We start from the raw sequence: 12087 nt of genomic DNA on the forward strand, positions 1-12087 counted from the left end.
TAATAATAATATTAATAATAATATTAATAATAATAATAATAATATTAATAATAATAATAATAATGATAATAATAATAATAATAATAATAATAATAATAATAATAATAATAATAATATAATAATAATAATAATTATGATAATAATGATAATAATTATGATAATAATGATAATAATGATAATAAGAGAAGAAGAAGAAGAAAGAAGAAGAAGAAGAAGAAGAAGAAGAAGAAGAAGAAGAAGAAGAAGAAGAAGAAGAAGAAGAGAAGAAGAAGAAGAAGAAGAATAGTATGTTTTTATCGTCCTCATAATAGTGGCAATTTATCCTTTGGTTGCACATTAGAGACCCTTCCGATATTACAAACTGTTTATTTCTAAAGCTGTTTAAAGTGAATTTCCCTTCTTTTTTTCTCCTTGGAAACTAGGAATTTTAAAAATTAATTTCAAGTAGTCCGCTCTGGTGTAGAATGAATCGAATAGTCTGTGTTGCAAGCCCGTAAAACCCTTAAAAACAAAACAAACAATCGAATAGTCTGTGTTGGAAGCCCCGTAAAACCCTTAAAAACAAAACAAATGAATTCTTCTTTTTCCTTGGAAGCCTAGGAATCTTTAAAATAACAAATCCGTAAATATCGAATAGTCTGTGTTGGAAGCCCCGTAAAACCCTTAAAAACAAAACAAACAATCGAATAGTCTGTGTTCGAAGCCCCGTAAAACCCTTAAAAACAAAACAAACAATCGAATAGTCTGTGTTGCAAGCGCCGTAAAACCCTTAAAAACAAAACAAACAATCGAATAGTCTGTGTTGGAAGCCCCGTAAAACCATTAAAAACAAAACAAACAATCGAATAGTCTGTGTTCGAAGCCCCGTAAAACCCTTAAAAACAAAACAAACAGTCGAATAGTCTGTGTTGCAAGCGCCGTAAAACCCTTACAAACAAAACAAACAGTCGAATAGTCCATTCCACAACACTATGTTCATATCATGATTACCTACACAAAACTTTCGGCTTTTTTGATGATTCCATTTTGATTTTGTCTTATTTAGCAATGGCTCAAACTCCCTAATAGGGAATGAGATTAGCGGAAGAGTAGCGTCCCTTGATTGGACGTAACCCATAGTCTGTGACGTCACCGGCGGAAAAGTTATTAGAGAGAGAACGTCATGTTGGTTTTGGGCATGCGTCTCTCGTCCTCGCTTCCGGTGAAAGCGGCTTGAGACACTTCAAAACCAAATTGACGTTCTCTCTGTAAGGTGACGTCCAATCAAGGGACGCTACTCTTCCGCTAATCTCATTCCCTATATTAATTAATATAATGATGTGATCGTTTATTTAACACATTCACCAACCTCCCTCTCAATTTTATGTATATATTGATATGGAATTTTTTCTATTATATTTGTGATATTCAAAACCCTTTCTGTGCACGAGTTGTGAGTTGTTTATCTATAATAATAAGTATAAGTTATAATTTTAATGGTCGTGAATATTATATATTTTATTTTATATAATTTTTTAAATATATTATTATTATTATTATTATATGTTTAATATGTTCGTCGTGCGTTTGACTGCAAGGCTTGGCTATTTATAGTAACACCCGTCAACCTGGTTGTCAATGACATTTACATATATTATTATATTATATTATATTATATTGTGTTAATGTATATTATATTATATATACATATTTATTATGTTCAATTCTAGAATAAAATAAAAATTTAGATAATCTAATTGTGGATAAGTTTGTTTTCTCTGCTTTTCAAATGTTTATTCTTACGATATTGACAATGAGGGTTTTTATAAAACATCTATAATAACAAACCTGCCTAGTGCTATGAAAAATTCGTATGAGCATTTCTAAGCCATTAAAACTATTGAAAATGAAAGTTGATGCCAGACTACATAGTATTAAAGATTTTGAAGTGTTATTTGATCCTTGTGATGGTAAATTGTTGATCTGTAAATTTAACCATAGCGACTACAATTTTAATCTCCTAAAAACTACGAATTTTTATCTTTCAAGTTGGCAGGTCTGAATAATAATATTATTATCTTGACTTCCTAACGAAATGCTTGCCAGTTTAAGCATGTTTATTCCCAAAACCAAATTATGTGTTTCGAAAATGATTTTAGTTTTAAGTATCAGGAAAAATGAGACATTACATTAGATTAATAAACTATTGATTCTGGATTAGGGAGAGAGAGTCCGATCAGATTTTGGCCGAAGTGGGCCATTTGTGGGCCATTTTTTTTTAATTCGACAATAGGTGTATTATACAAGACTGCAATAGTCCACAGAAATTATGTCACAAAGTATAGCCATAATATAGTCTCTGAACCAAGTACGTGACTGCCATACTCGAAAAAGACAAACAAATAGTTAAAACTCGTACTTCAAATATCGATCGATTCATCTTGGCAAAATCTCTCAAACTTGGGACCTCACGAGGTTCATCTAAGTCCCAGGTTTGAGAGTTTTTTTTTTTTTTTTTTTGGGGGGGGGAGGGTTTGCCAAGATGAGAGCCATTTAAATCGATCGATGTTTGAATGAGTTTTGTGGGCAAATTGTTAGATATGGTTTGTTTGTTTTTTTACGGCAGTATGGTCCGATCCCAGCCTGGTTTAACTCACTCAATCCTAAAGATTTTTTCTTACTTTTCAAAATTGGACAAACAAGATGTATTAAAAATGAACATCTACATAGATAGTTTTATTCAATTACCAATAACATGTAAAAACTAAGAAAATTAGCTTTGATACTACACCTATAATTTGTCTCAGGAAAATGTAATAAATAGGCATGGGGTAGAAGGAACCCGGGTAAAATAGGGATGTAGTCGGTGTTAGGGTTGAGTGAGTTAAATAAGTCAGTAATCCTTGAAATCCATCCGTTAATTCCAAAATAACCGACCCAGTCTCATTTTGATTAATATATAATACAATATATTATCAATAATATTATATTATACCACTCTATTTATTCATTTCAAGCATTTGCCCTCCAGTTTTGTTTTGTTTTTTTTTTTAATTTTCACGTGTGGAATCCTTTTTATTTTTTCTGTTTTAACAAACTGTTATTTCTCCTTTCTCTGTGTTTTCTTCTACTTGCAATATGATCATATAACAATTTTATGTCGTTTTCTTAGTGGGTTTTGAGTTTCCTTTTTAAGACAAGTAAAAACCATTGGAATATCGAATTAAAAGAAGAAAAAAATACTTTTAAGTAGAATAATGAATAACCAGTTCCCACCGATTCTTAAGTAATCTATAAATTATAAAATAATATATATATTATATAATTACGTCATAACAAAGCGACATATTTATCTGCACATGTATTGTAATATAGCAATTTAATACAACTGTAATCACATACTATAGTCTGTATATAGAGTAGTATAATATAATAGATATAATTTGTATCCACTAGACATATATCCAACATATAATCTGTCAGTATAGATAGTTCTTAGTTGACGTCACTCAGGTCTTTGTTGTTGTTTTTTGCCATCCGCGTTTATGAGTAATGCTCACGAAACTGTATTAACCTGACTATAAACGTTCATGGATTCACACAGTTTTATGTGTTGGTCCGTTATACTTCCGGATGGCAATGTTGTGAGCTCCTTAGCCAAGCTCATACTATCTATATCTATCAATATATATATAGATCGTCAGAAACTATTGAGTTTGTCATTATAATACCATCATAATCAATAATATCTTCTCATCTGTCACTTCGTAAGTAGTCCTTCAGAACCATTAACCCCATGGGGGCCGGAGTTTATCCCGGTTTCTATAGCGTGAATCGGACAAAGCCAATTTCTTGCTATCTATTGGATGAGACGCTAGTCTATCGCAAAGTACTTTTTCCCAGATCTAACAGAATGGCCCTGAGTGCCTACTTTAATGGAGCAATACATTATAGGGATTTATTGGTTACATTAGCACTATTCTTTTCTGATTACTTTTTAAATATCAGGTAGCATGGTCGAGCGGTTTAAGGCACCAGTCTCTTCGGAGGCGTGGGTTCGAATCCCACCGCTTCATTTTTTTAATGGGGCAGCGTGGCTCAGCGGTACGGACTTTGCATCTTACCCAAAAGGTACCGAGTTCGACATACTCGCCTCGCCCTAGCTCAATTTGCGGCGGTGCACTGCGGCTGATTCCTGGGTTATTCCAGTCTTCCCTTGGAATATGCCCTAAAGACAAATTTCCCCTTCTATTTGTCTCGGTCGGCATTATCAATCTATAAGAGTAAAAGAAATATTCTTTACCTTCTTATCCTATACCCTAGATTGAATGAAATTGACACCACTCGGATCTTTGTTATTGGTTTGTTTTTGTTTTTTGCCATCCACTTTTATGAGTAATTCTCACTTAACTGTATTATCCAGACTATAAAGGTCCAAGGTTACACATATTTTTATGTGTTGGTCCCTTATACTTCCGGATGGCAATGTTGTGAGCTTCTTAGTTAGTCAAGCGCGTTCTATCTATAATATTCTCTATACTAAACATACATGTATTTAAATATTTATTAAAAATGGCCACTTTGGTGAATTTCCTGGAGTGGTGACAAGGTAATCAGTGGTGACACGGTAATCAGTGGTGACAAGGTAATCAGATGACTAAGGGTATTTGTCTTTCCTCTCCTTGACCAGGGAATTGATTCGTGAAAAGGTAAGTAATGAAAGGACATATTCTTGCAAACGCCATAAAAGCCTTTAAAACAAAACAGAATTCGGTTCACCTCGATGATTTGCGATGATTAGTTAAATATAACATGTATGGTGATGTGGTCTAGTGGTATGACACTCGTCTTCGGACCATAAAGTCCAGAGTTCGAGTCATGCCTGATGGTGGACTCCTTAGAAAAGGCACTTTACTCACATTCTGTCACCCCACTATGTGTAAAATGATTTCCTGATCGTTAACAGCCTTGTCCCTATCCGAAAAAATATCCCGTAATATCGCCTAACAGGCGTCATGTCTCGTCCTACATGTTAAGTGCTGCAGATGGCTAGATGGACCCCTTGTAAAGTGCTTTGAGCTTGTTTATTGGTTATTTGGGCTAGATAAATACTCACGTATTTTTTATGATTGTATGTTTGTCCTCTTGATCCATCAGAGAAGAGTGGCCAGCCTCCCTAGCAAGCTATTCCACAACAACAGCCTTTGTGTGTCATCATCCATCCTGGAGGACTTTCCGCCAGGACAGGACGTGTACAGTTCATTTCTCCTTGACAGTAGAATCAAGACTATTAATGTAGTTTATTAGTATTCATCATTTTATCATTGCCATGTCATGTCATATGAAAAAAAAATTTTTCAATGATTTTTCCATTTTTAAAAAACAATTTTATTTGTTTTTATTTGGCAATAAATTGTATTAAAAAACAATAAAACAGAAAATGTGATAAAATGTTTCAGTTTTTAAAATTATATTTTGATATTTTCATGCATTATTTTTTATGATTGTTTTATTTTGTAAATGCCATTGTTGACTTTTTTTGACGGTTTCTTCCAAAGGTTCCAAAAGCAATAGACTAAAACTTGAATATCGATGGTCTGAGGATCAAACCTCTGAAGTCTCGATTTTCACGGTCTCGGATCAAACCTCTGAAGTCCACATACGAGCTTTGCGCACCATGTTTTATTTAATTTTGGGGCGGATCAGACCTCTGATGTCATCAGATTAAACAAATCAAACATGATGCCCAAACCTCATATGTAGACTTCAGAGGTTTGATCCGCCGATCGTGAAAAATCGGGACTTCAGAGGTTTGATCCGCCGATCGTGAAAATCGGGACTTCAGAGGTTTGATCCGCCGACCATCGATATATCATTTATGTGTTTTTCTTTTCTACTAATTTTTACCTATCAGCTCGTGGCCTCCATGTTTTGGGCAGAATCGATGCAGTGTTTGTTTATACTTTTGTATTTATTATTCAGTCTAAAACTCAATCCTTAAAAATGGCATTTGTTGTGAAATGTTTGGATATCAGCACACGTGATTTAATTTTAAATAAAATCTCTTTTCTTAAATGTAAAAAATAAAGCTAATTATTTGTTTTTTGTTGTAGTTTTTTTTCAACATTTTGTTATACAGAAAGAGAGAAAGTATAAAAAGTATTAATTTTTATACCATAATTCTATCATTCCTGATTTTTAATTCTTTCAATTCCTTTTCTTTTTCTTTCTCACTTGGTTCCTTTTTTAACCCTCAAAATCGTGTTTAAAGTTATCTGGGCTAAGTTTTTTCTCTAATTCTAATGTTGTTACAAAATTATTTTAATGGCAGATTTGGATCATTCTAAAACAATAAAAAATGAATTTAAACAGACATTCCCAATCAACTTTGTGTAATTCTCGTGATCCTCGCCATTTGTTAAATTATAAGTGTGATTCATGTATCTTAAAAAACACACCTTCTTTGATTAGAAATTACGTATATGGAAGCGCTAATATACAGTTACGTTCTTTTATCACCCATGTCTTCAATGTAGATTGAATAGCATTCAGATTATATTTAATTTGTGATCAGCATCATAGCTTGTCACTCCAACACCGAACCCACTCCACAGCATCTGGAGAGCAGATTCTTAGGTCATGGTAAGTGCGGCTGCTGGGCCCATCCTGGCATTCTCTAAGGATGTGCTCCATCGTCTGCTCTGTGCATCCACATGAACACAAGCTAGTCTCAGTCAGCCCCCCACTTTTTCATGCTTCCATATGTTCTCCCTAGGTTTGCCCGTGCTCTTGGTCAGTGTCACCCATTCATTCCTGGGGAGCTCAGTTCGGGTATGGCAATTCTTCTCTCGAATCTTCAACGGCTTCATTCGCATGATTGTCCCACTCTCTCCTTGGCGCTTTTTAAAATATAATTCTGACTCCTCAATGGTGGTCTAAAAATTAATTCAAGCATAGAACTCTGAATAGTAAGCTGAAGACTAAACGACTCCATACATAAATAGTTTTAATAGGACCTAAGTCAAAATTATGTTAGGCTTCAGATACTGCTTGAGAATTATTATTGTTTTTCAAGTTGAGGTCAGTCTGTGATTACTTTTTAAAAATACTATCAGTGTAACTAGCTACAATAGAACCTAGTTATCAATTATAGGTTTTACTTTGGTCTTCTTCGTTTAAATTTCTTGTAATAGAAATACTCTTAATTTATTTGGGTTTTTTTCCACTTTTGTATGTTTGTTTTATTTCTGAAATGCTCATTCATAAAAGTTCTAATCTAAATGTCGTGGATAGATCAATGGTCTGTGAATATTTAATTGTTCTGTGGAACGAGATGGTTTGATGTGATAACTTATGTCCTATGATTTTAATCTTCAACTAGTAGTTACGTACAACTAGTATTTACGTACAAGTAGTTACGTACAACTAGTATTTACGTACAACTAATATTTACGTACAACTAGTATTTACGTACAACTAATATTTACGTACAACTAGTATTTACGTACAACTAATATTTACGTACAACTAGTATTTACGTAGTGTAGACTCTCTATTCTGCCATACTCTGGAAAACCCATAATATTTGAAAATTTTGCCAGAAAACTCGTTCTTCAAATATCGATCGATTTAAATAACCCTCATATTGGCAAAAACTCTGAAACCTGGAACTTCTACGTTCTATATTCTAGAGTTTGATATTGGTATTTAAAAGACTTTTTTTTAACAAATGAGTTAAGTTGAGAAAGGAAGTTGAAATTTGACAATAGGATCTGTTTGCAAGTCTGTGGAATAAAATTTCAGTCAATTTGATGGAGTGAGGTCTTTTCTGTATGAAGTGTATTCTCTTCATTTCTACCATATTATATTGATTGGTTGTATGTTTCAGTTTTACAATGGAAAATGTGAAAAGTTTGGAATTGAAAACGTGTGTTTATTTTTACTGACATGTTTTAATTTATTTCTGGCAGCGATAAAGACAATAATATACCTACTTACTTACTTACTATGACAAAGAGAATTCTGAATATCTTGCACCAGGGTTGTTTTTATTATTTTTAAATCTACATTTTGTTGTTTATCATTTTTCATTCCATTATTCCGTTTTATACCTTTATCGTATATTTATTATACATTTAACTGGCGTGCACAACAACAACATTATGTGATCTATTTTGACAAATAAATTTGTTTTTTGCCTTTAAGGTTGTGTCATTGAGAGTGAATGGCCTAACAATTCTACATATTGTTATAACAACTATTGCTGTAAAAACTGCCAAGAAATATCACCCCCCCCCCCTTCCCCACCACACCACCCCACCCACCTTAGAATTCAAGCCCACCGATATTATCATTGGATTTTATTACCCTTACATCCACGCCACCTTCCACTCAAGGGATGTAACTCACAAAATTCTGCCCCCTCGACACTTTGAGCTACCTCTTTTGCAATAACTGAATTTTTAAAAACTGCATTTGCTTGCTTTAGTTTTTAATTATACGTATTTAAAAATCAAAAGATCATTTTAAACCGATTTTCAGATTAAAATTTTCAAGCAGAGCAGCCAACCTCCGTTTTTTTCTGGGATTTTTACCGGGTTTTTAAAGGTTCTAAAATCAAATAAATCCTGTCAGAATTTCTAAAACTCCGTTTATTCTTGATTTATTTTCTTATGATGATTTGGGGATGTTTACACAGAATGCACTTTGCCTAATTGATAGTCTTCAAGTGTTGTTAAAGCATAGATTCTGTTGGATTTAGTATAATGACCTGTAGGTCTTAATGTTTCATTGTTTTCATGCGTCAGATAACAGTGATAAATTTGTGTGCTTTAAACTTGCGGGAAAAATAGATTCTCTGCTAGCTTTTAAATCAAAATCCTGATTTATTTTTTAAAGTTTTAGATACAGTTCCACTTGCATTGTTTGTCGGCGGCTCTGAATTAATGTGTAAATTGCTCTTGGCTTTACTATAGACACGTGGCTCAATCAAATTGCACCTGGCTTTACTATAGACACGTGACTACAGCCGCTTCGTTCCCTCGTGTTTGAGTTTCTTTTTTCGGAGTGTATATTCTTCCCTAAGCACGTATTCTTAAAAGGTGTCTATACGTACTTTGCTTATGCAAATGGCGTTGGCGTGAAATAAGCACACTGAAACTGGCGGATTTAACCCTTCTTCACCTTTGTGACCTTTTGTTCCGTCGGAGTGTCGGTATGTAATTCAATTTCTTCCTTTTTTGCCAAGAGATGATCGAAGTTCTAAGATTGAGGTTAAGATTGGACCTTCCAGACATTTGAAAAGCCTGGATGTTTTAGTGGATGATTTGAAAGAAATGCCGAGAAAGTCTTACTTAGATTTAGATTATGATCTAAAAGCAACATATAATTGCTTTGCTTTACTTAATTATCAAATATTAGAGATAGGCATAGTCATTTTTTGGTATTTGTATTTCCCACTATAAACGTCAAGACCAAGGTGCACATATTTGCAGGCTGATAGCCGAACACAATTATAGGCTTGATTTAACATTGTTGTAATGGACAATATTCTGAATTGGTTTGAGAAGGCCGTCCCATTACAACCAAGAGCCCTAACAGTTTGGGTTATCAGACCTGTAATTCAGTAAACGTCGGTTAAGACCATAGTTTGATTTTTTTATATTACGCCATTTGATTTTAACGCAAAATTATAAGTATTAAGTTATTCTCTCATGAGGTTTTCTGCGATATGTGATAATGATCATGTGTTTATTTCTGGTGTGTTGTTTTTTGTATCAGTGAGTCGTAGTGATGTGTTGTTGATGACGTTGGTTGTGTTGTGTTGTGTCACGTGTTGATTGTGATGATGACTATGATATTATAATATTAAATTACTTGTAGTGGTCTTGGTGGTAGTTTCGTTGGTTGTAATCCTAGTGGTTATGGTTGTGGTTTTTTGGTTCCAATTTAAACAGTTAAATGCCGCACTCTGGAAAAATAGTTATTAAAAAAATTGGCCAGAAAACTTGTCCTTCAAATATCGATCGATTCAAATGACCCTCATCTTGGTAAAAACTCTCAAACCTGGGGCTTTGCAGTCCTCAATTTGAGGGTTATTTTTTTACCAAGATTAGGGTTATTTATAGCCAAAGATTTTTGAATGACGAGTTTTCTGGCCAAATTTTTAATGCGTGTTTTTTCCAGATTACAGCAGTTAACCGGTTAATCATTATTATCCTTGTATTAATATTAATATTAAAGACTAATACAGTAACCATATAACAATGATACTTGTATTTGTTTCCCTTTGCCTTTAAGCAAGTTGTACAGTTTTCTGTAAATATTAATGTTTTTATTACTTACTCTAGTTTGTAAATTGATGTCACGTTTTACTATTATCTACTACTACTTGACGTAAAGTTCATTTTACTATTATTATTATTATTGTTATTATTATTATTATTGTATTATTATTATTATTATTATTATTATTTTATTATTATTATTATTATTATTATTATTATTTTTATTGTTATTATTATTATTATTATTATTGTTATTATTATTATTATTATTATTATTATTATTATTATTATTATTATTATTATTATTATTATTAATTTTCCTAAACGTGGATTTACTTAAGATTTTGGTTTACTTAAACAGTACAATAATATCAGTCTTTGAGATGATAATGTATCAACATTAGAGTATAATCAATAAACAGACTGTTTTAGACTATGAGATCTTTGCCTTCTTTTACTTAGGTACTTTGATATCTGGTTACCAAAATTACAATTTGCAAGTAGAGGTGCACTTCACCTGTGGACTGTGGGTGGGGTTCCTGACCTCCCATAGTGGGCAGGGAGGTGAGATACTTACTGTGTCTTCTATCCCCTTGTATCTATTTTCCAATTTGCTTTCTGTCTTGGAATGAGATTACTTGGTTTTGTCTTGCCCACGGCCGGATACCCGGACTGGGAGGGAAATAGTCAAATGTATATTTAAAGTGTTGGGAGATGATGTTTTTTTCCTTGTAAATCATCTCTCTGTGTTGTTTTGTTTACATATTATATATGATTTATAAACATTTTAGTTTGTTCCTCATAGTGGGGACATGTGCTTGTGTCTTGATGAGACTGTTGGGTCAAACTAAGTACTTTGATAGTGTTCTCTTGGAATCTGCATGTTTCCTATTTGAACAAATTCCCCTTTGTCCTACCTTTTCTTGGGTGCTTTTATTGTAATTCTGGAACTTTTTTATTGTCCCATTTTCTTCATTCTTATTGGCGCTGATATGGCCTTAATAGAATGGGTTGCAAACGCCGTAAAACCCTTAAAACATACATACAGCATCAATAGTAACTATCCTGAACCAGGATCTCTCTTCAAACCAGAAATGTATAGATTTAATTGAGGTTGAATTAATCCTGGAAGAACTAAGAAATATTACAGTGCCCTCCGTACTAAAGTCACAACAAGATCTTGACAACCTCAAAACTCTGGCCTAGGACCGTGACCAATGGAAACAATTAACAACAGGGATGGATAGAGTAGCTATTCTCATCTGAATCACACAATTCTCAGCAAGCGTCATTCAGAATGCAAGACTTACTGCTACTACTACTACTACTACTACTACTACTACTACTACTACTACTACTACTAGTACTACTGCTACTAATACTACTACCACTACTACTACTACTACTACTACTACTACTACTACTGCTACTAATACTACTACCACTACTACTACTACAGCTACTACTACTACTACTACTACTACTACTACTACTACTACTACTACCGCTCACTTTTTCTGAATTCAAATTCACTCCAAATACTGGAGCATACTCACTGTCATGATTATTTCTGTTATATGTTTGTGTTGAGAATATTGGCTATTAAGTTGAATTGCTGGCCAACTAACTTCGCGGAGTGTGTGTATTGGAATGCGATCTCAAGTAGTCGGAAAGAGAGAGAGACCTCTAATAATGACTAGGGTTAGAGACGATCTTTTTTGGGTTCGTGGATAGCTCATACTGTAGACTCACGCTCTTCCCGGCCAGGCGGAGTTGTCGTACCAGTAAGGTCGCGGGTTCAAACTCCCATCACCGCCACGAA

The 12087-nt window shown here is 33.7% G+C and overlaps 1 protein-coding gene across 6 annotated transcripts in view; it reads left to right on the forward strand.

The window, feature by feature from the left end:
- Positions 1-10413, forward strand: part of LOC144964381 (complexin-like) — a 225067-nt gene extending 214654 nt beyond the window's left edge. For all 6 annotated transcript variants that reach the window (XM_078898562.1, XM_078898565.1, XM_078898560.1 and 3 more), the window contains one exon: positions 5137-10413. The gene's annotated coding sequence lies outside the window, so the exon portion shown is untranslated. The remainder of the gene's footprint in view (positions 1-5136) is intronic.
- Positions 10414-12087: the final 1674 nt, after the last annotated feature.

Source organism: Berghia stephanieae, chromosome 2, assembly GCF_034508935.2.
Source record: "Berghia stephanieae isolate SIO BIC M18660-M18661 chromosome 2, UCSD_Bste_1.3, whole genome shotgun sequence".
Classification (NCBI taxonomy): Eukaryota; Metazoa; Mollusca; class Gastropoda; order Nudibranchia; family Aeolidiidae; genus Berghia; species Berghia stephanieae.